This window comes from Oncorhynchus gorbuscha, unplaced genomic scaffold (assembly GCF_021184085.1).
Source record: "Oncorhynchus gorbuscha isolate QuinsamMale2020 ecotype Even-year unplaced genomic scaffold, OgorEven_v1.0 Un_scaffold_3553, whole genome shotgun sequence".
Lineage (NCBI taxonomy): Eukaryota > Metazoa > Chordata > Actinopteri > Salmoniformes > Salmonidae > Oncorhynchus > Oncorhynchus gorbuscha.
In genome coordinates this window covers 25,400-46,897 of record NW_025747761.1, presented here as the reverse complement: position 1 = coordinate 46,897, position 21,498 = coordinate 25,400, and the positions used below count along the sequence as shown (strand labels likewise).

The following is a 21,498-nucleotide window of genomic DNA, read 5'->3' as shown; positions in this document are numbered from 1 at the left end:
ACTGCTAAGCAGCATGACTCCTGTGAGGCACTAAACATCTGTCAGAAGTGGGATTTGAACCCACGCCTCCATGGGAGACTGCGACCTGAACGCAGCGCCTTAGACCGCTCGGCCATCCTGACTACAGCACAGTACCTGGGTATCGGGTTAAATAGTATGGGGTGACAGTAGAAATAGGCACAGCCTTCTAAAATCACCACAGAGACCAGTAAATTTATGCACGATACCGACTTGCACTTTCAACAGTCATTTGTTTTTATCAATGAAAAACTCCAGTCATTGATTTAACCTCAATATGGCCTTCAATGGAAAAGAGTAGTAAATCGTCATTGAATGAACGCTAAACTGGCCTCAGAATATGGCCATTCTGATATAAATGATCAAATTCCTCAGATAAGACCGAAAAAGTGTCTGTAAATATCAGCAATCATCAGGGTAAGAGTGACAACAGGTCCACATGGGGGAAATCTTAACAAATGGCTTAATGGGTATTTTCAACGCAATCGTGTTATTATTTATTTTTAGGGTTTAACAAGGCAGCTCTCCTGTGACCGGTGGCTTGACATTAGATGCGGCGACTTCGATTACCCTGCAGATGATACTTTTGTTCTTCCCGCCAGTACAATCCACTGATAACGACCGACGAGTTGTGCGTTCCGAGATGCTTTTTGTTATTCGCCTGTTTGTGGCCCGCCTTTGAAATTGCGCGATTCTTGCAATTCTCTTTCAGCCTCTCATCAACTAGCTGTTTTTGCAGAATATTAAAAATACGATAGTTATTCACTACTCATATTAACTAGGTGTCATTTACATTACCTTAAGTCATTTATTTTTCAACTGGATTTTACAAAGGTGCATGACATGCAGGCGTTAAAAAGTTGTCAGGAGTGGGTTTCAAACCATGCTTATAGGGGAGTCTGCGACCTGAATGACTTAATGGTTATTTTCAATGCAATCGTGTTTTTACTTTTTCTTTTAGGGTTTAACAAGGTTTAGATGTGGCCAGTTCGATTACCCTGCAGACTTTAAGAGTGTCTTCAGAATATGGCCATTTTGACATGAATTTAAAAATGCCTCAGATAGGACCAAAAAAGTGTCTGGAGCTATCCGTCAGGGTAAGAGTGACAACAGGTTTCCACATGTCAAATGGGGGAAATCTTAGGAAATGGCTTAATGGTTATTCATGAGAATCGTGTTGTTGTATTGTTGAGTGTATCATGGGATCTCACCTGAAATCTTTGGCTTGACTACAAACCTGTAACCTATGCTACTGTGGCCTATAGAGCTAGAAGGATGGATAACCAGGTGTGTAAAGGTGTGAGGTGGGATCCTATCCCAAATGGACAACTAATCCCTATGTACTTGTGGAGATCTGAGAGAATATGATTGGTATAAGAAACACGACTAAACTTCAACCTCCGGAGGGGTCAAGAGAATTCAATTTCGTTGTCGGCAGGATTCGAACCTGCGCAGGAAGATCCTAATGGATTTCTAGTCCATCGCCTTAACCACTCGGCCACGACAACAGGCTTGTCAGCAGTGAATGGGCCACCAGGCATAGCCTACAGAAAGTGATAATTTTACAACTGAAAGACAATGCAGTAACTCATTAACTCATGGAGTGTTGCCCTCATTCATTTGTTATTAAGTCAAGCTGTTTTCTTATTTTCCTTGATCTTTGCTCAGCTCCAGAAGGTTTGCATTTGAGAGTGTTTATTATAAATGGTTATTTTATCATCCTCATGATTACTGCTAAGCAGCATGACTCCTGTGAGGCACTAAACATCTGTCAGAAGTGGGATTTGAACCCACGCCTCCATGGGAGACTGCGACCTGAACGCAGCGCCTTAGACCGCTCGGCCATCCTGACTACAGCTCAGTACCTGGGTATCGGGTTAAATAGTATGGGGTGACAGTAGAAATAGGCACAGCCTTCTAAAATCACCACAGAGACCAGTAAATTTATGCACGATACCGACTTGCACTTTCAACAGTCATTTGTTTTTATCAATGAAAAACTCCAGTCATTGATTTAACCTCAATATGGCCTTCAATGGAAAAGAGTAGTAAATCGTCATTGAATGAACGCTAAACTGGCCTCAGAATATGGCCATTCTGATATAAATGATCAAATTCCTCAGATAAGACCGAAAAAGTTAGGGTTTAACAAGGCAGCTCTCCTGTGACCGGTGGCTTGACATTAGATGCGGTATTTTCAACGATTACCCTGCAGATGATACTTTTGTTCTTCCCGCTATAGTACAAATCCACTGATAACGACCGACGAGTTGTGCGTTCCGAGATGCTTTTTGTTATTCGCCTGTTTGTGGCCCGCCTTTGAAATTGCGCGATTCTTGCAATTCTCTTTCAGCCTCTCATCAACTAGCTGTTTTTGCAGAATATTAAAAATACGATAGTTATTCACTACTCATATTAACCAGGTGTCATTTACATTACCTTAAGTCATTTATTTTTCAACTGGATTTTACAAAGGTGCATGACATGCAGGCGCTAAAAAGTTGTCAGGAGTGGGTTTCAAACCATGCCTATAGGGGAGTTTGCGACCTGAATGACTTAATGGTTATTTTCAATGCAATCGTGTTTTTACTTTTTCTTTTAGGGTTTAACAAGGTTTAGATGTGGCCAGTTCGATTACCCTGCAGACTTTAAGAGTGTCTTCAGAATATGGCCATTTTGACATGAATTTAAAAATGCCTCAGATAGGACCAAAAAGTGTCTGGAGCTATCCGTCAGGGTAAGAGTGACAACAGGTTTCCACATGTCAAATGGGGGAAATCTTAGGAAATGGCTTAATGGTTATTCATGAGAATCGTGTTGTTGTATTGTTGAGTGTATCATGGGATCTCACCTGAAATCTTTGGCTTGACTACAAACCTGTAACCTATGCTACTGTGGCCTATAGAGCTAGAAGGATGGATAACCAGGTGTGTAAAGGTGTGAGGTGGGATCCTATCCCAAATGGACAACTAATCCCTATGTACTTGTGGAGATCTGAGAGAATATGATTGGTATAAGAAACACGACTAAACTTCAACCTCCGGAGGGGTCAAGAAAATTCAATTTCGTTGTCGGCAGGATTCGAACCTGCGCAGGAAGATCCTAATGGATTTCTAGTCCATCGCCTTAACCACTCGGCCACGACAACAGGCTTGTCAGCAGTGAATGGGCCACCAGGCATAGCCTACAGAAAGTGATAATTTTACAACTGAAAGACAATGCAGTAACTCATTAACATGAAGTGTTGCCCTCATTCATTTGTTATTAAGTACAGCTGTTTTCTTATTTTCCTTGATCTTTGCTCAGCTCCAGAAGGTTTGCATTTGAGAGTGTTTATTATAAATGGTTATTTCATCATCTCATTATTACTGCTAAGCAGCATGACTCCTGTGAGGCACTAAACATCTGTCAGAAGTGGGATTTGAACCCACGCCTCCATGGGAGACTGCGACCTGAACGCAGCGCCTTAGACCGCTCGGCCATCCTGACTACAGCACAGTACCTGGGTATCGGGTTAAATAGTATGGGGTGAAAGTAGAAATAGGCACAGCCTTCTAAAATCACCACAGAGACCAGTAAATTTATGCACGATACCGACTTGCACTTTCAATAGTCATTTGTTTTTATCAATGAAAAACTCCAGTCATTGATTTAACCTCAATATGGCCTTCAATGGAAAAGAGTAGTAAATCGTCATTGAATGAACGCTAAACTGGCCTCAGAATATGGCCATTCTGATATAAATGATCAAATTCCTCAGATAAGACCGAAAAAGTGTCTGTAAACATCAGCAATCATCAGGGTAAGAGTGACAACAGGTCCACATGGAGGAAATCTTAACAAATGGCTTAGTGGGTATTTTCAACGCAATCGTGTTATTATTTATTTTTAGGGTTTAACAAGGCAGCTCACCTGTGACCTGTGGCTTGACATTAGATGCGGCGACTTCGATTACCCTGCAGATATATTTTTGTTCTTCCCGCCAATACAATCCACTGACAACGACCGACGAGTTGTGCGTTCCGAGATGCTTTTTGTTATTCGCCTGTTTGTGGGCCGCCTGTGAAATTGCGCGATTCTTGCAATTCTCTTTCAGCCTCTCATCAACTAGCTGATTTTGCAGAATATTAAAAATACGATAGTTATTCACTACTCATATTAACTAGGTGTCATTTACATTACCTTAAGTCATTTATTTTTCAACTGGATTTTACAAAGGTGCATGACATGCAGGCGCTAAAAAGTTGTCAGGAGTGGGTTTCAAACCATGCTTATAGGGGAGTCTGCGACCTGAATGACTTAATGGTTATTTTCAATGCAATCGTGTTTTTACTTTTTCTTTTAGGGTTTAACAAGGTTTAGATGTGGCCAGTTCGATTACCCTGCAGACTTTAAGAGTGTCTTCAGAATATGGCCATTTTGACATGAATTTAAAAATGCCTCAGATAGGACCAAAAAAGTGTCTGGAGCTATCCGTCAGGGTAAGAGTGACAACAGGTTTCCACATGTCAAATGGGGGAAATCTTAGGAAATGGCTTAATGGTTATTCATGAGAATCGTGTTGTTGTATTGTTGAGTGTATCATGGGATCTCACCTGAAATCTTTGGCTTGACTACAAACCTGTAACCTATGCTACTGTGGCCTATAGAGCTAGAAGGATGGATAACCAGGTGTGTAAAGGTGTGAGGTGGGATCCTATCCCAAATGGACAACTAATCCCTATGTACTTGTGGAGATCTGAGAGAATATGATTGGTATAAGAAACACGACTAAACTTCAACCTCCGGAGGGGTCAAGAAAATTCAATTTCGTTGTCGGCAGGATTCGAACCTGCGCAGGAAGATCCTAATGGATTTCTAGTCCATCGCCTTAACCACTCGGCCACGACAACAGGCTTGTCAGCAGTGAATGGCACACCAGGCATAGCCTACAGAAAGTGATAATTTTACAACTGAAAGACAATGCAGTAACTCATTAACATGAAGTGTTGCCCTCATTCATTTGTTATTAAGTACAGCTGTTTTCTTATTTTCCTTGATCTTTGCTCAGCTCCAGAAGGTTTGCATTTGAGAGTGTTTATTATAAATGGTTATTTTATCATCTCATTATTACTGCTAAGCAGCATGACTCCTGTGAGGCACTAAACATCTGTCAGAAGTGGGATTTGAACCCACGCCTCCATGGGAGACTGCGACCTGAACGCAGCGCCTTAGACCGCTCGGCCATCCTGACTACAGCACGGTACCTGGGTATCGGGTTAAATAGTATGGGGTGACAGTAGAAATAGGCACAGCCTTCTAAAATCACCACAGAGACCAGTAAATTTATGCACGATACCGACTTGCACTTTCAATAGTCATTTGTTTTTATCAATGAAAAACTCCAGTCATTGATTTAACCTCAATATATGGCCTTCAATGGAAAAGAGTAGTAAATCGTCATTGAATGAACGCTAAACTGGCCTCAGAATATGGCCATTCTGATATAAATGATCAAATTCCTCAGATAAGACCGAAAAAGTGTCTGTAAACATCAGCAATCATTAACAACAGGTCCAGGAGGAAATCTTCAAATGGCTTAGATTTTCAACGCAATCGTGTTATTATTTATTTTTAGGGTTTAACAAGGCAGCTCACCTGACCTGTGGCTTGACATTAGATGCGGCGACTTATTACCCTGCAGATGATACTTTTGTTCTTCCCGCCAGTACAATCCACTGATAACGACCGACGAGTTGTGCGTTCCGAGATGCTTTTTGTTATTCGCCTGTTTGTGGGCCCGCCTTGAAATTGCGCGATTCTTGCAATTCTCTTTCAGCCTCTCATCAACTAGCTGTTTTTGCAGAATATTAAAAATACGATAGTTATTCACTACTCATATTAACTAGGTGTCATTTACATTACCTTAAGTCATTTATTTTTCAACTGGATTTTACAAAGGTGCATGACATGCAGGCGCTAAAAAGTTGTCAGGAGTGGGTTTCAAACCATGCCTATAGGGGAGTCTGCGACCTGAATGACTTAATGGTTATTTTCAATGCAATCGTGTTTTTACTTTTTCTTTTAGGGTTTAACAAGGTTTAGATGTGGCCAGTTCGATTACCCTGCAGACTTTAAGAGTGTCTTCAGAATATGGCCATTTTGACATGAATTTAAAAATGCCTCAGATAGGACCAAAAAAGTGTCTGGAGCTATCCGTCAGGGTAAGAGTGACAACAGGTTTCCACATGTCAAATGGGGGAAATCTTAGGAAATGGCTTAATGGTTATTCATGAGAATCGTGTTGTTGTATTGTTGAGTGTATCATGGGATCTCACCTGAAATCTTTGGCTTGACTACAAACCTGTAACCTATGCTACTGTGGCCTATAGAGCTAGAAGGATGGATAACAGGTGTGTAAAGGTGTGAGGTGGGATCCTATCCCAAATGGACAACTAATCCCTATGTACTTGTGGAGATCTGAGAGAATATGATTGGTATAAGAAACACGACTAAACTTCAACCTCCGGAGGGGTCAAGAAAATTCAATTTCGTTGTCGGCAGGATTCGAACCTGCGCAGGAAGATCCTAATGGATTTCTAGTCCATCGCCTTAACCACTCGGCCACGACAACAGGCTTGTCAGCAGTGAATGGGCCACCAGGCATAGCCTACAGAAAGTGATAATTTTACAAATGAAAGACAATGCAGTAACTCATTAACATGGGAGTGTTGCCCTCATTCATTTGTTATTAAGTCAACTGTTTTCTTATTTTCCTTGATCTTTGCTGAGCTCCAGAAGGTTTGCATTTGAGAGTGTTTATTATAAATGGTTATTTCATCATCTCATTATTACTGCTAAGCAGCATGACTCCTGTGAGGCACTAAACATCTGTCAGAAGTGGGATTTGAACCCACGCCTCCATGGGAGACTGCGACCTGAACGCAGCGCCTTAGACCGCTCGGCCATCCTGACTACAGCTCAGTACCTGGGTATCGGGTTAAATAGTATGGGGTGACAGTAGAAATAGGCACAGCCTTCTAAAATCACCACAGAGACCAGTAAATTTATGCACGATACCGACTTGCACTTTCAACAGTCATTTGTTTTTATCAATGAAAAACTCCAGTCATTGATTTAACCTCAATATGGCCTTCAATGGAAAAGAGTAGTAAATCGTCATTGAATGAACGCTAAACTGGCCTCAGAATATGGCCATTCTGATATAAATGATCAAATTCCTCAGATAAGACCGAAAAAAACATCAGTTAGGGTTTAACAAGGCAGCTCTCCTCACCTGTGACCGGTGGCTTGACATTAGATGCGGCGACTTCGATTACCCTGCAGATGATACTTTTGTTCTTCCCGCCAGTACAATCCACTGATAACGACCGACGAGTTGTGCGTTCCGAGATGCTTTTGTTATTCGCCTGTTTGTGGCCCGCCTTGAAATTGCGCGATTCTTGCAATTCTCTTTCAGCCTCTCATCAACTAGCTGATTTTGCAGAATATTAAAAATACGATAGTTATTCACTACTCATATTAACCAGGTGTCATTTACATTACCTTAAGTCATTTATTTTTCAACTGGATTTTACAAAGGTGCATGACATGCAGGCGCTAAAAAGTTGTCAGGAGTGGGTTTCAAACCATGCCTATAGGGGAGTTTGCGACCTGAATGACTTAATGGTTATTTTCAATGCAATCGTGTTTTTACTTTTTCTTTTAGGGTTTAACAAGGTTTAGATGTGGCCAGTTCGATTACCCTGCAGACTTTAAGAGTGTCTTCAGAATATGGCCATTTTGACATGAATTTAAAAATGCCTCAGATAGGACCAAAAAAGTGTCTGGAGCTATCCGTCAGGGTAAGAGTGACAACAGGTTTCCACATGTCAAATGGGGGAAATCTTAGGAAGGCTTAATGGTTATTCATGAGAATCGTGTTGTTGTATTGTTGAGTGTATCATGGGATCTCACCTGAAATCTTTGGCTTGACTACAAACCTGTAACCTATGCTACTGTGGCCTATAGAGCTAGAAGGATGGATAACCAGGTGTGTAAAGGTGTGAGGTGGGATCCTATCCCAAATGGACAACTAATCCCTATGTACTTGTGGAGATCTGAGAGAATATGATTGGTATAAGAAACACGACTAAACTTCAACCTCCGGAGGGGTCAAGAAAATTCAATTTCGTTGTCGGCAGGATTCGAACCTGCGCAGGAAGATCCTAATGGATTTCTAGTCCATCGCCTTAACCACTCGGCCACGACAACAGGCTTGTCAGCAGTGAATGGGCCACCAGGCATAGCCTACAGAAAGTGATAATTTTACAACTGAAAGACAATGCAGTAACTCATTAACATGGAGTGTTGCCCTCATTCATTTGTTATTAAGTCAACTGTTTTCTTATTTTTCTTGATCTTTGCTCAGCTCCAGAAGGTTTGCATTTGAGAGTGTTTATTATAAATGGTTATTTCATCATCTCATTATTACTGCTAAGCAGCATGACTCCTGTGAGGCACTAAACATCTGTCAGAAGTGGGATTTGAACCCACGCCTCCATGGGAGACTGCGACCTGAACGCAGCGCCTTAGACCGCTCGGCCATCCTGACTACAGCTCAGTACCTGGGTATCGGGTTAAATAGTATGGGGTGACAGTAGAAATAGGCACAGCCTTCTAAAATCACCACAGAGACCAGTAAATTTATGCACGATACCGACTTGCACTTTCAACAGTCATTTGTTTTTATCAATGAAAAACTCCAGTCATTGATTTAACCTCAATATGGCCTTCAATGGAAAAGAGTAGTAAATCGTCATTGAATGAACGCTAAACTGGCCTCAGAATATGGCCATTCTGATATAAATGATCAAATTCCTCAGATAAGACCGAAAAAGTTAGGGTTAACAAGGCAGCTCTCCTGTGACCGGTGGCTTGACATTAGATGCGGCGACTTCGATTACCCTGCAGATGATACTTTTGTTCTTCCCGCCAGTACAATCCACTGATAACGACCGACGAGTTGTGCGTTCCGAGATGCTTTTTGTTATTCGCCTGTTTGTGGGCCGCCTGTGAAATTGCGCGATTCTTGCAATTCTCTTTCAGCCTCTCATCAACTAGCTGTTTTTGCAGAATATTAAAAATACGATAGTTATTCACTACTCATATTAACCAGGTGTCATTTACATTACCTTAAGTCATTTATTTTTCAACTGGATTTTACAAAGGTGCATGACATGCAGGCGCTAAAAAGTTGTCAGGAGTGGGTTTCAAACCATGCCTATAGGGGAGTTTGCGACCTGAATGACTTAATGGTTATTTTCAATGCAATCGTGTTTTTACTTTTTCTTTTAGGGTTTAACAAGGTTTAGATGTGTAGATGCAGTTCGATTACCCTGCAGACTTTAAGAGTGTCTTCAGAATATGGCCATTTTGACATGAATTTAAAAATGCCTCAGATAGGACCAAAAAAGTGTCTGGAGCTATCCGTCAGGGTAAGAGTGACAACAGGTTTCCACATGTCAAATGGGGGAAATCTTAGGAAATGGCTTAATGGTTATTCATGAGAATCGTGTTGTTGTATTGTTGAGTGTATCATGGGATCTCACCTGAAATCTTTGGCTTGACTACAAACCTGTAACCTATGCTACTGTGGCCTATAGAGCTAGAAGGATGGATAACCAGGTGTGTAAAGGTGTGAGGTGGGATCCTATCCCAAATGGACAACTAATCCCTATGTACTTGTGGAGATCTGAGAGAATATGATTGGTATAAGAAACACGACTAAACTTCAACCTCCGGAGGGGTCAAGAAAATTCAATTTCGTTGTCGGCAGGATTCGAACCTGCGCAGGAAGATCCTAATGGATTTCTAGTCCATCCTTAACCACTCGGCCACGACAACAGGCTTGTCAGCAGTGAATGGGCCACCAGGCATAGCCTACAGAAAGTGATAATTTTACAACTGAAAGACAATGCAGTAACTCATTAACATGGAGTGTTGCCCTCATTCATTTGTTATTAAGTCAACTGTTTTCTTATTTTCCTTGATCTTTGCTCAGCTCCAGAAGGTTTGCATTTGAGAGTGTTTATTATAAATGGTTATTTCATCATCTCATTAGTACTGCTAAGCAGCATGACTCCTGTGAGGCACTAAACATCTGTCAGAAGTGGGATTTGAACCCACGCCTCCATGGGAGACTGCGACCTGAACGCAGCGCCTTAGACCGCTCGGCCATCCTGACTACAGCTCAGTACCTGGGTATCGGGTTAAATAGTATGGGGTGACAGTAGAAATAGGCACAGCCTTCTAAAATCACCACAGAGACCAGTAAATTTATGCACGATACCGACTTGCACTTTCAACAGTCATTTGTTTTATCAATGAAAAACTCCAGTCATTGATTTAACCTCAATATGGCCTTCAATGGAAAAGAGTAGTAAATCGTCATTGAATGAACGCTAAACTGGCCTCAGAATATGGCCATTCTGATATAAATGATCAAATTCCTCAGATAAGACCGAAAAAGTGTCTGTAAACATCAGCAATCATCAGGGTAAGAGTGACAACAGGTCCACATGGAGGAAATCTTAACAAATGGCTTAGGGGTATTTTCAACAATCGTGTTATTATTTATTTTTAGGGTTTAACAAGGCAGCTCACCTGTGACCTGTGGCTTGACATTAGATGCGGCGACTTCGATTACCCTGCAGGATATATTTTTGTTCTTCCCGCCAATACAATCCACTGACAACGACCGACGAGTTGTGCGTTCCGAGATGCTTTTTGTTATTCGCCTGTTTGTGGGCCGCCTGTGAAATTGCGCGATTCTTGCAATTCTCTTTCAGCCTCTCATCAACTAGCTGTTTTGCAGAATATTAAAAATACGATAGTTATTCACTACTCATATTAACCAGGTGTCATTTACATTACCTTAAGTCATTTATTTTTCAACTGGATTTTACAAAGGTGCATGACATGCAGGCGCTAAAAAGTTGTCAGGAGTGGGTTTCAAACCATGCTTATAGGGGAGTCTGCGACCTGAATGACTTAATGGTTATTTTCAATGCAATCGTGTTTTTACTTTTTCTTTTAGGGTTTAACAAGGTTTAGATGTGGCCAGTTCGATTACCCTGCAGACTTTAAGAGTGTCTTCAGAATATGGCCATTTTGACATGAATTTAAAAATGCCTCAGATAGGACCAAAAAAGTGTCTGGAGCTATCCGTCAGGGTAAGAGTGACAACAGGTTTCCACATGTCAAATGGGGGAAATCTTAGGAAATGGCTTAATGGTTATTCATGAGAATCGTGTTGTTGTATTGTTGAGTGTATCATGGGATCTCACCTGAAATCTTTGGCTTGACTACAAACCTGTAACCTATGCTACTGTGGCCTATAGAGCTAGAAGGATGGATAACCAGGTGTGTAAAGGTGTGAGGTGGGATCCTATCCCAAATGGACAACTAATCCCTATGTACTTGTGGAGATCTGAGAGAATATGATTGGTATAAGAAACACGACTAAACTTCAACCTCCGGAGGGGTCAAGAAAATTCAATTTCGTTGTCGGCAGGATTCGAACCTGCGCAGGAAGATCCTAATGGATTTCTAGTCCATCGCCTTAACCACTCGGCCACGACAACAGGCTTGTCAGCAGTGAATGGGCCACCAGGCATAGCCTACAGAAAGTGATAATTTTACAACTGAAAGACAATGCAGTAACTCATTAACATGGAGTGTTGCCCTCATTCATTTGTTATTAAGTCAACTGTTTTCTTATTTTCCTTGATCTTTGCTCAGCTCCAGAAGGTTTGCATTTGAGAGTGTTTATTATAAATGGTTATTTCATCATCTCATTAGTACTGCTAAGCAGCATGACTCCTGTGAGGCACTAAACATCTGTCAGAAGTGGGATTTGAACCCACGCCTCCATGGGAGACTGCGACCTGAACGCAGCGCCTTAGACCGCTCGGCCATCCTGACTACAGCTCAGTACCTGGGTATCGGGTTAAATAGTATGGGGTGACAGTAGAAATAGGCACAGCCTTCTAAAATCACCACAGAGACCAGTAAATTTATGCACGATACCGACTTGCACTTTCAACAGTCATTTGTTTTTATCAATGAAAAACTCCAGTCATTGATTTAACCTCAATATGGCCTTCAATGGAAAAGAGTAGTAAATCGTCATTGAATGAACGCTAAACTGGCCTCAGAATATGGCCATTCTGATATAAATGATCAAATTCCTCAGATAAGACCGAAAAATCTTAACAAATGTTAGGGTTTAACAAGGCAGCTCTCCTGTGACCGGTGGCTTGACATTAGATGCGGCGACTTCGATTACCCTGCAGATGATACTTTTGTTCTTCCCGCCAGTACAATCCACTGATAACGACCGACGAGTTGTGCGTTCCGAGATGCTTTTTGTTATTCGCCTGTTTGTGGCCCGCCTTTGAAATTGCGCGATTCTTGCAATTCTCTTTCAGCCTCTCATCAACTAGCTGTTTTTGCAGAATATTAAAAATACGATAGTTATTCACTACTCATATTAACCAGGTGTCATTTACATTACCTTAAGTCATTTATTTTTCAACTGGATTTTACAAAGGTGCATGACATGCAGGCGCTAAAAAGTTGTCAGGAGTGGGTTTCAAACCATGCCTATAGGGGAGTTTGCGACCTGAATGACTTAATGGTTATTTTCAATGCAATCGTGTTTTTACTTTTTCTTTTAGGGTTTAACAAGGTTTAGATGTGGCCAGTTCGATTACCCTGCAGACTTTAAGAGTGTCTTCAGAATATGGCCATTTTGACATGAATTTAAAAATGCCTCAGATAGGACCAAAAAAGTGTCTGGAGCTATCCGTCAGGGTAAGAGTGACAACAGGTTTCCACATGTCAAATGGGGGAAATCTTAGGAAATGGCTTAATGGTTATTCATGAGAATCGTGTTGTTGTATTGTTGAGTGTATCATGGGATCTCACCTGAAATCTTTGGCTTGACTACAAACCTGTAACCTATGCTACTGTGGCCTATAGAGCTAGAAGGATGGATAACCAGGTGTGTAAAGGTGTGAGGTGGGATCCTATCCCAAATGGACAACTAATCCCTATGTACTTGTGGAGATCTGAGAGAATATGATTGGTATAAGAAACACGACTAAACTTCAACCTCCGGAGGGGTCAAGAAAATTCAATTTCGTTGTCGGCAGGATTCGAACCTGCGCAGGAAGATCCTAATGGATTTCTAGTCCATCGCCTTAACCACTCGGCCACGACAACAGGCTTGTCAGCAGTGAATGGGCCACCAGGCATAGCCTACAGAAAGTGATAATTTTACAACTGAAAGACTATGCAGTAACTCATTAACATGGAGTGTTAATCAACTGTTTTCTTATTTTCCTTGATCTTTGCTCAGCTCCAGAAGGTTTGCATTTGAGAGTGTTTATTATAAATGGTTATTTCATCATCTCATTATTACTGCTAAGCAGCATGACTCCTGTGAGGCACTAAACATCTGTCAGAAGTGGGATTTGAACCCACGCCTCCATGGGAGACTGCGACCTGAACGCAGCGCCTTAGACCGCTCGGCCATCCTGACTACAGCTCAGTACCTGGGTATCGGGTTAAATAGTATGGGGTGACAGTAGAAATAGGCACAGCCTTCTAAAATCACCACAGAGACCAGTAAATTTATGCACGATACCGACTTGCACTTTCAACAGTCATTTGTTTTTATCAATGAAAAACTCCAGTCATTGATTTAACCTCAATATGGCCTTCAATGGAAAAGAGTAGTAAATCGTCATTGAATGAACGCTAAACTGGCCTCAGAATATGGCCATTCTGATATAAATGATATAATTCCTCAGATAAGACCGAAAAAGTTAGGGTTTAACAACAGGTCAGCTCTCCAAATGGCTTAGTGACAACGGTGGGGTTTAACAAGGCAGCTCACCTGTGACCTGTGGCTTGACATTAGATGCGGCGACTTCGATTACCCTGCAGATGATACTTTTGTTCTTCCCGCCAGTACAATCCACTGATAACGACCGACGAGTTGTGCGTTCCGAGATGCTTTTTGTTATTCGCCTGTTTGTGGCCCGCCTTTGAAATTGCGCGATTCTTGCAATTCTCTTTCAGCCTCTCATCAACTAGCTGTTTTTGCAGAATATTAAAAATACGATAGTTATTCACTACTCATATTAACTAGGTGTCATTTACATTACCTTAAGTCATTTATTTTTCAACTGGATTTTACAAAGGTGCATGACATGCAGGCGCTAAAAAGTTGTCAGGAGTGGGTTTCAAACCATGCCTATAGGGGAGTTTGCGACCTGAATGACTTAATGGTTATTTTCAATGCAATCGTGTTTTTACTTTTTCTTTTAGGGTTTAACAAGGTTTAGATTGGCCAGTTCCAGTTACCCCTGCAGACTTTAAGAGTGTCTTCAGAATATGGCCATTTTGACATGAATTTAAAAATGCCTCAGATAGGACCAAAAAAGTGTCTGGAGCTATCCGTCAGGGTAAGAGTGACAACAGGTTTCCACATGTCAAATGGGGGAAATCTTAGGAAATGGCTTAATGGTTATTCATGAGAATCGTGTTGTTGTATTGTTGAGTGTATCATGGGATCTCACCTGAAATCTTTGGCTTGACTACAAACCTGTAACCTATGCTACTGTGGCCTATAGAGCTAGAAGGATGGATAACCAGGTGTGTAAAGGTGTGAGGTGGGATCCTATCCCAAATGGACAACTAATCCCTATGTACTTGTGGAGATCTGAGAGAATATGATTGGTATAAGAAACACGACTAAACTTCAACCTCCGGAGGGGTCAAGAAAATTCAATTTCGTTGTCGGCAGGATTCGAACCTGCGCAGGAAGATCCTAATGGATTTCTAGTCCATCGCCTTAACCACTCGGCCACGACAACAGGCTTGTCAGCAGTGAATGGGCCACCAGGCATAGCCTACAGAAAGTGATAATTTTACAACTGAAAGACAATGCAGTAACTCATTAACATGGAGTGTTGCCCTCATTCATTTGTTATTAAGTCAACTGTTTTCTTATTTTCCTTGATCTTTGCTCAGCTCCAGAAGGTTTGCATTTGAGAGTGTTTATTATAAATGGTTATTTCATCATCTCATTATTACTGCTAAGCAGCATGACTCCTGTGAGGCACTAAACATCTGTCAGAAGTGGGATTTGAACCCACGCCTCCATGGGAGACTGCGACCTGAACGCAGCGCCTTAGACCGCTCGGCCATCCTGACTACAGCTCAGTACCTGGGTATCGGGTTAAATAGTATGGGGTGACAGTAGAAATAGGCACAGCCTTCTAAAATCACCACAGAGACCAGTAAATTTATGCACGATACCGACTTGCACTTTCAACAGTCATTTGTTTTTATCAATGAAAAACTCCAGTCATTGATTTAACCTCAATATGGCCTTCAATGGAAAAGAGTAGTAAATCGTCATTGAATGAACGCTAAACTGGCCTCAGAATATGGCCATTCTGATATAAATGATCAAATTCCTCAGATAAGACCGAAAAAGTTAGGGTTTAACAAGGCAGCTCTCCTGTGACCGGTGGCTTGACATTAGATGCGGCGACTTCGATTACCCTGCAGATGATACTTTTGTTCTTCCCGCCAGTACAATCCACTGATAACGACCGACGAGTTGTGCGTTCCGAGATGCTTTTTGTTATTCGCCTGTTTGTGGCCCGCCTTTGAAATTGCGCGATTCTTGCAATTCTCTTTCAGCCTCTCATCAACTAGCTGTTTTTGCAGAATATTAAAAATACGATAGTTATTCACTACTCATATTAACCAGGTGTCATTTACATTACCTTAAGTCATTTATTTTTCAACTGGATTTTACAAAGGTGCATGACATGCGCGCTAAAAAGTTGTCAGGAGTGGGTTTCAAACCATGCCTATAGGGGAGTTTGCGACCTGAATGACTTAATGGTTATTTTCAATGCAATCGTGTTTTTACTTTTTCTTTTAGGGTTTAACAAGGTTTAGATGTGGCCAGTTCGATTACCCTGCAGACTTTAAGAGTGTCTTCAGAATATGGCCATTTTGACATGAATTTAAAAATGCCTCAGATAGGACCAAAAAGTGTCTGGAGCTATCCGTCAGGGTAAGAGTGACAACAGGTTTCCACATGTCAAATGGGGGAAATCTTAGGAAATGGCTTAATGGTTATTCATGAGAATCGTGTTGTTGTATTGTTGAGTGTATCATGGGATCTCACCTGAAATCTTTGGCTTGACTACAAACCTGTAACCTATGCTACTGTGGCCTATAGAGCTAGAAGGATGGATAACCAGGTGTGTAAAGGTGTGAGGTGGGATCCTATCCCAAATGGACAACTAATCCCTATGTACTAGATCTGAGAGAATATGATTGGTATAAGAAACACGACTAAACTTCAACCTCCGGAGGGGTCAAGAAAATTCAATTTCGTTGTCGGCAGGATTCGAACCTGCGCAGGAAGATCCTAATGGATTTCTAGTCCATCGCCTTAACCACTCGGCCACGACAACAGGCTTGTCAGCAGTGAATGGGCCACCAGGCATAGCCTACAGAAAGTGATAATTTTACAACTGAAAGACAATGCAGTAACTCATTAACATGAAGTGTTGCCCTCATTCATTTGTTATTAAGTCAACTGTTTTCTTATTTTCCTTGATCTTTGCTCAGCTCCAGAAGGTTTGCATTTGAGAGTGTTTATTATAAATGGTTATTTTATCATCTCATTTACTGCTAAGCAGCATGACTCCTGTGAGGCACTAAACATCTGTCAGAAGTGGGATTTGAACCCACGCCTCCATGGGAGACTGCGACCTGAACGCAGCGCCTTAGACCGCTCGGCCATCCTGACACAGCACAGTACCTGGGTATCGGGTTAAATAGTATGGGGTGACAGTAGAAATAGGCACAGCCTTCTAAAATCACCACAGAGACCAGTAAATTTATGCACGATACCGACTTGCACTTTCAACAGTCATTTGTTTTTATCAATGAAAAACTCCAGTCATTGATTTAACCTCAATATGGCCTTCAATGGAAAAGAGTAGTAAATCGTCATTGAATGAACGCTAAACTGGCCTCAGAATATGGCCATTCTGATATAAATGATCAAATTCCTCAGATAAGACCGAAAAAGTTCTGGCAATCATTAACAACAGGTCCAGGAGGAAATCTTAACAAATGGCTTAGTGGGTATTTTCAACGCAATGTGTTATTATTTATTTTTAGGGTTTAACAAGGCAGCTCACCTGTGACCTGTGGCTTGACATTAGATGCGGCGACTTCGATTACCCTGCAGATGATACTTTTGTTCTTCCCGCCAGTACAATCCACTGATAACGACCGACGAGTTGTGCGTTCCGAGATGCTTTTTGTTATTCGCCTGTTTGTGGGCCGCCTTGAAATTGCGCGATTCTTGCAATTCTCTTTCAGCCTCTCATCAACTAGCTGTTTTTGCAGAATATTAAAAATACGATAGTTATTCACTACTCATATTAACCAGGTGTCATTTACATTACCTTAAGTCATTTATTTTTCAACTGGATTTTACAAAGGTGCATGACATGCAGGCGCTAAAAAGTTGTCAGGAGTGGGTTTCAAACCATGCCTATAGGGGAGTCTGCGACCTGAATGACTTAATGGTTATTTTCAATGCAATCGTGTTTTTACTTTTTCTTTTAGGGTTTAACAAGGTTTAGATGTGGCCAGTTCGATTACCCTGCAGACTTTAAGAGTGTCTTCAGAATATGGCCATTTTGACATGAATTTAAAAATGCCTCAGATAGGACCAAAAAAGTGTCTGGAGCTATCCGTCAGGGTAAGAGTGACAACAGGTTTCCACATGTCAAATGGGGGAAATCTTAGGAAATGGCTTAATGGTTATTCATGAGAATCGTGTTGTTGTATTGTTGAGTGTATCATGGGATCTCACCTGAAATCTTTGGCTTGACTACAAACCTGTAACCTATGCTACTGTGGCCTATAGAGCTAGAAGGATGGATAACCAGGTGTGTAAAGGTGTGAGGTGGGATCCTATCCCAAATGGACAACTAATCCCTATGTACTTGTGGAGATCTGAGAGAATATGATTGGTATAAGAAACACGACTAAACTTCAACCTCCGGAGGGGTCAAGAAAATTCAATTTCGTTGTCGGCAGGATTCGAACCTGCGCAGGAAGATCCTAATGGATTTCTAGTCCATCGCCTTAACCACTCGGCCACGACAACAGGCTTGTCAGCAGTGAATGGGCCACCAGGCATAGCCTACAGAAAGTGATAATTTTACAACTGAAAGACAATGCAGTAACTCATTAACATGGAGTGTTGCCCTCATTCATTTGTTATTAAGTCAACTGTTTTCTTATTTTCCTTGATCTTTGCTCAGCTCCAGAAGGTTTGCATTTGAGAGTGTTTATTATAAATGGTTATTTCATCATCTCATTAGTACTGCTAAGCAGCATGACTCCTGTGAGGCACTAAACATCTGTCAGAAGTGGGATTTGAACCCACGCCTCCATGGGAGACTGCGACCTGAACGCAGCGCCTTAGACCGCTCGGCCATCCTGACTACAGCTCAGTACCTGGGTATCGGGTTAAATAGTATGGGGTGACAGTAGAAATAGGCACAGCCTTCTAAAATCACCACAGAGACCAGTAAATTTATGCACGATACCGACTTGCACTTTCAACAGTCATTTGTTTTTATCAATGAAAAACTCCAGTCATTGATTTAACCTCAATATGGCCTTCAATGGAAAAGAGTAGTAAATCGTCATTGAATGAACGCTAAACTGGCCTCAGAATATGGCCATTCTGATATAAATGAACGCTAAACTGGCCTCAGAATATGGCCATTCTGATATAAATGATCAAATTCCTCAGATAAGACCGAAAAAGTTAGGGTTTAACAAGGCAGCTCTCCTGTGACCGGTGGCTTGACATTAGATGCGCAGCTCACCTGTGACCTGTGGCTTGACATTAGATTACCCTGCAGATGATACTTTTGTTCTTCCCGCCAGTACAATCCACTGATAACGACCGACGAGTTGTGCGTTCCGAGATGCTTTTTGTTATTCGCCTGTTTGTGGCCCGCCTTTGAAATTGCGCGATTCTTGCAATTCTCTTTCAGCCTCTCATCAACTAGCTGTTTTTGCAGAATATTAAAAATACGATAGTTATTCACTACTCATATTAACCAGGTGTCATTTACATTACCTTAAGTCATTTATTTTTCAACTGGATTTTACAAAGGTGCATGACATGCAGGCGCTAAAAAGTTGTCAGGAGTGGGTTTCAAACCATGCCTATAGGGGAGTTTGCGACCTGAATGACTTAATGGTTATTTTCAATGCAATCGTGTTTTTACTTTTTCTTTTAGGGTTTAACAAGGTAGATGTGGTGGCCAGTTCGATTACCCTGCAGACTTTAAGAGTGTCTTCAGAATATGGCCATTTTGACATGAATTTAAAAATGCCTCAGATAGGACCAAAAAAGTGTCTGGAGCTATCCGTCAGGGTAAGAGTGACAACAGGTTTCCACATGTCAAATGGGGGAAATCTTAGGAAATGGCTTAATGGTTATTCATGAGAATCGTGTTGTTGTATTGTTGAGTGTATCATGGGATCTCACCTGAAATCTTTGGCTTGACTACAAACCTGTAACCTATGCTACTGTGGCCTATAGAGCTAGAAGGATGGATAACCAGGTGTGTAAAGGTGTGAGGTGGGATCCTATCCCAAATGGACAACTAATCCCTATGTACTTGTGGAGATCTGAGAGAATATGATTGGTATAAGAAACACGACTAAACTTCAACCTCCGGAGGGGTCAAGAAAATTCAATTTCGTTGTCGGCAGGATTCGAACCTGCGCAGGAAGATCCTAATGGATTTAGTCCATCGCCTTAACCACTCGGCCACGACAACAGGCTTGTCAGCAGTGAATGGGCCACCAGGCATAGCCTACAGAAAGTGATAATTTTACAACTGAAAGACAATGCAGTAACTCATTAACATGGAGTGTTGCCCTCATTCATTTGTTATTAAGTCAACTGTTTTCTTATTTTCCTTGATCTTTGCTCAGCTCCAGAAGGTTTGCATTTGAGAGTGTTTATTATAAATGGTTATTTCATCATCTCATTAGTACTGCTAAGCAGCATGACTCCTGTGAGGCACTAAACATCTGTCAGAAGTGGGATTTGAACCCACGCCTCCATGGGAGACTGCGACCTGAACGCAGCGCCTTAGACCGCTCGGCCATCCTGACTACAGCTCAGTACCTGGGTATCGGGTTAAATAGTATGGGGTGACAGTAGAAATAGGCACAGCCTTCTAAAATCACCACAGAGACCAGTAAATTTATGCACGATACCGACTTGCACTTTCAACAGTCATTTGTTTTTATCAATGAAAAACTCCAGTCATTGATTTAACCTCAATATGGCCTTCAATGGAAAAGAGTAGTAAATCGTCATTGAATGAACGCTAAACTGGCCTCAGAATATGGCCATTCTGATATAAATGATCAAATTCCTCAGATAAGACCGAAAAAGTTAGGGTTTAACAAGGCAGCTCTCCTGTGACCGGTGGCTTGACATTAGATGCGGCGACTTCGATTACCCTGCAGATGATACTTTTGTTCTTCCCGCCAGTACAATCCACTGATAACGACCGACGAGTTGTGCGTTCCGAGATGCTTTTTGTTATTCGCCTGTTTGTGGCCCGCCTTTGAAATTGCGCGATTCTTGCAATTCTCTTTCAGCCTCTCATCAACTAGCTGTTTTTGCAGAATATTAAAAATACGATAGTTATTCACTACTCATATTAACCAGGTGTCATTTACATTACCTTAAGTCATTTATTTTTCAACTGGATTTTACAAAGGTGCATGACATGCAGGCGCTAAAAAGTTGTCAGGAGTGGGTTTCAAACCATGCCTATAGGGGAGTTTGCGACCTGAATGACTTAATGGTTATTTTCAATGCAATCGTGTTTTTACTTTTTCTTTTAGGGTTTAACAAGGTTTAGATGTGGCCAGTTCGATTACCCTGCAGACTTTAAGAGTGTCTTCAGAATATGGCCATTTTGACATGAATTTAAAAATGCCTCAGATAGGACCAAAAAAGTGTCTGGAGCTATCCGTCAGGGTAAGAGTGACAACAGGTTTCCACATGTCAAATGGGGGAAATCTTAGGAAATGGCTTAATGGTTATTCATGAGAATCGTGTTGTTGTATTGTTGAGTGTATCATGGGATCTCACCTGAAATCTTTGGCTTGACTACAAACCTGTAACCTATGCTACTGTGGCCTATAGAGCTAGAAGGATGGATAACCAGGTGTGTAAAGGTGTGAGGTGGGATCCTATCCCAAATGGACAACTAATCCCTATGTACTTGTGGAGATCTGAGAGAATATGATTGGTATAAGAAACACGACTAAACTTCAACC

General features: G+C 41.5%; 25 non-coding genes across 25 annotated transcripts; all 25 read right to left on the bottom strand.

The window, feature by feature from the left end:
* Positions 1-39: 39 nt before the first annotated feature.
* On the bottom strand, positions 40-122 carry trnal-cag. Its single transcript has one exon. It is a non-coding gene; the product is annotated as a tRNA-Leu (tRNA).
* A 1,322-nt stretch (positions 123-1,444) lies between these two features.
* On the bottom strand, positions 1,445-1,526 carry trnas-aga. The gene has a single exon. It is a non-coding gene; the product is annotated as a tRNA-Ser (tRNA).
* A 261-nt stretch (positions 1,527-1,787) lies between these two features.
* Positions 1,788-1,870, bottom strand: trnal-cag. The gene has a single exon. It is a non-coding gene; the product is annotated as a tRNA-Leu (tRNA).
* Positions 1,871-3,084: 1,214 nt separating this feature from the next.
* On the bottom strand, positions 3,085-3,166 carry trnas-aga. The gene has a single exon. It is a non-coding gene; the product is annotated as a tRNA-Ser (tRNA).
* Positions 3,167-3,424: 258 nt separating this feature from the next.
* trnal-cag lies at positions 3,425-3,507 on the bottom strand. Its single transcript has one exon. It is a non-coding gene; the product is annotated as a tRNA-Leu (tRNA).
* Positions 3,508-4,828: 1,321 nt separating this feature from the next.
* trnas-aga lies at positions 4,829-4,910 on the bottom strand. Its single transcript has one exon. It is a non-coding gene; the product is annotated as a tRNA-Ser (tRNA).
* Positions 4,911-5,168: 258 nt separating this feature from the next.
* Positions 5,169-5,251, bottom strand: trnal-cag. Its single transcript has one exon. It is a non-coding gene; the product is annotated as a tRNA-Leu (tRNA).
* A 1,298-nt stretch (positions 5,252-6,549) lies between these two features.
* Positions 6,550-6,631, bottom strand: trnas-aga. Its single transcript has one exon. It is a non-coding gene; the product is annotated as a tRNA-Ser (tRNA).
* Positions 6,632-6,889: 258 nt separating this feature from the next.
* trnal-cag lies at positions 6,890-6,972 on the bottom strand. Its single transcript has one exon. It is a non-coding gene; the product is annotated as a tRNA-Leu (tRNA).
* Positions 6,973-8,189: 1,217 nt separating this feature from the next.
* Positions 8,190-8,271, bottom strand: trnas-aga. The gene has a single exon. It is a non-coding gene; the product is annotated as a tRNA-Ser (tRNA).
* A 257-nt stretch (positions 8,272-8,528) lies between these two features.
* On the bottom strand, positions 8,529-8,611 carry trnal-cag. The gene has a single exon. It is a non-coding gene; the product is annotated as a tRNA-Leu (tRNA).
* A 1,212-nt stretch (positions 8,612-9,823) lies between these two features.
* trnas-aga lies at positions 9,824-9,903 on the bottom strand. Its single transcript has one exon. It is a non-coding gene; the product is annotated as a tRNA-Ser (tRNA).
* A 257-nt stretch (positions 9,904-10,160) lies between these two features.
* trnal-cag lies at positions 10,161-10,243 on the bottom strand. Its single transcript has one exon. It is a non-coding gene; the product is annotated as a tRNA-Leu (tRNA).
* Positions 10,244-11,560: 1,317 nt separating this feature from the next.
* Positions 11,561-11,642, bottom strand: trnas-aga. The gene has a single exon. It is a non-coding gene; the product is annotated as a tRNA-Ser (tRNA).
* A 257-nt stretch (positions 11,643-11,899) lies between these two features.
* trnal-cag lies at positions 11,900-11,982 on the bottom strand. The gene has a single exon. It is a non-coding gene; the product is annotated as a tRNA-Leu (tRNA).
* A 1,220-nt stretch (positions 11,983-13,202) lies between these two features.
* Positions 13,203-13,284, bottom strand: trnas-aga. The gene has a single exon. It is a non-coding gene; the product is annotated as a tRNA-Ser (tRNA).
* A 236-nt stretch (positions 13,285-13,520) lies between these two features.
* Positions 13,521-13,603, bottom strand: trnal-cag. The gene has a single exon. It is a non-coding gene; the product is annotated as a tRNA-Leu (tRNA).
* Positions 13,604-14,860: 1,257 nt separating this feature from the next.
* Positions 14,861-14,942, bottom strand: trnas-aga. The gene has a single exon. It is a non-coding gene; the product is annotated as a tRNA-Ser (tRNA).
* A 257-nt stretch (positions 14,943-15,199) lies between these two features.
* Positions 15,200-15,282, bottom strand: trnal-cag. Its single transcript has one exon. It is a non-coding gene; the product is annotated as a tRNA-Leu (tRNA).
* A 1,201-nt stretch (positions 15,283-16,483) lies between these two features.
* Positions 16,484-16,565, bottom strand: trnas-aga. Its single transcript has one exon. It is a non-coding gene; the product is annotated as a tRNA-Ser (tRNA).
* Positions 16,566-16,820: 255 nt separating this feature from the next.
* On the bottom strand, positions 16,821-16,903 carry trnal-cag. Its single transcript has one exon. It is a non-coding gene; the product is annotated as a tRNA-Leu (tRNA).
* Positions 16,904-18,198: 1,295 nt separating this feature from the next.
* Positions 18,199-18,280, bottom strand: trnas-aga. The gene has a single exon. It is a non-coding gene; the product is annotated as a tRNA-Ser (tRNA).
* Positions 18,281-18,537: 257 nt separating this feature from the next.
* trnal-cag lies at positions 18,538-18,620 on the bottom strand. The gene has a single exon. It is a non-coding gene; the product is annotated as a tRNA-Leu (tRNA).
* A 1,276-nt stretch (positions 18,621-19,896) lies between these two features.
* trnal-uaa lies at positions 19,897-19,976 on the bottom strand. The gene has a single exon. It is a non-coding gene; the product is annotated as a tRNA-Leu (tRNA).
* Positions 19,977-20,233: 257 nt separating this feature from the next.
* trnal-cag lies at positions 20,234-20,316 on the bottom strand. The gene has a single exon. It is a non-coding gene; the product is annotated as a tRNA-Leu (tRNA).
* Positions 20,317-21,498: the final 1,182 nt, after the last annotated feature.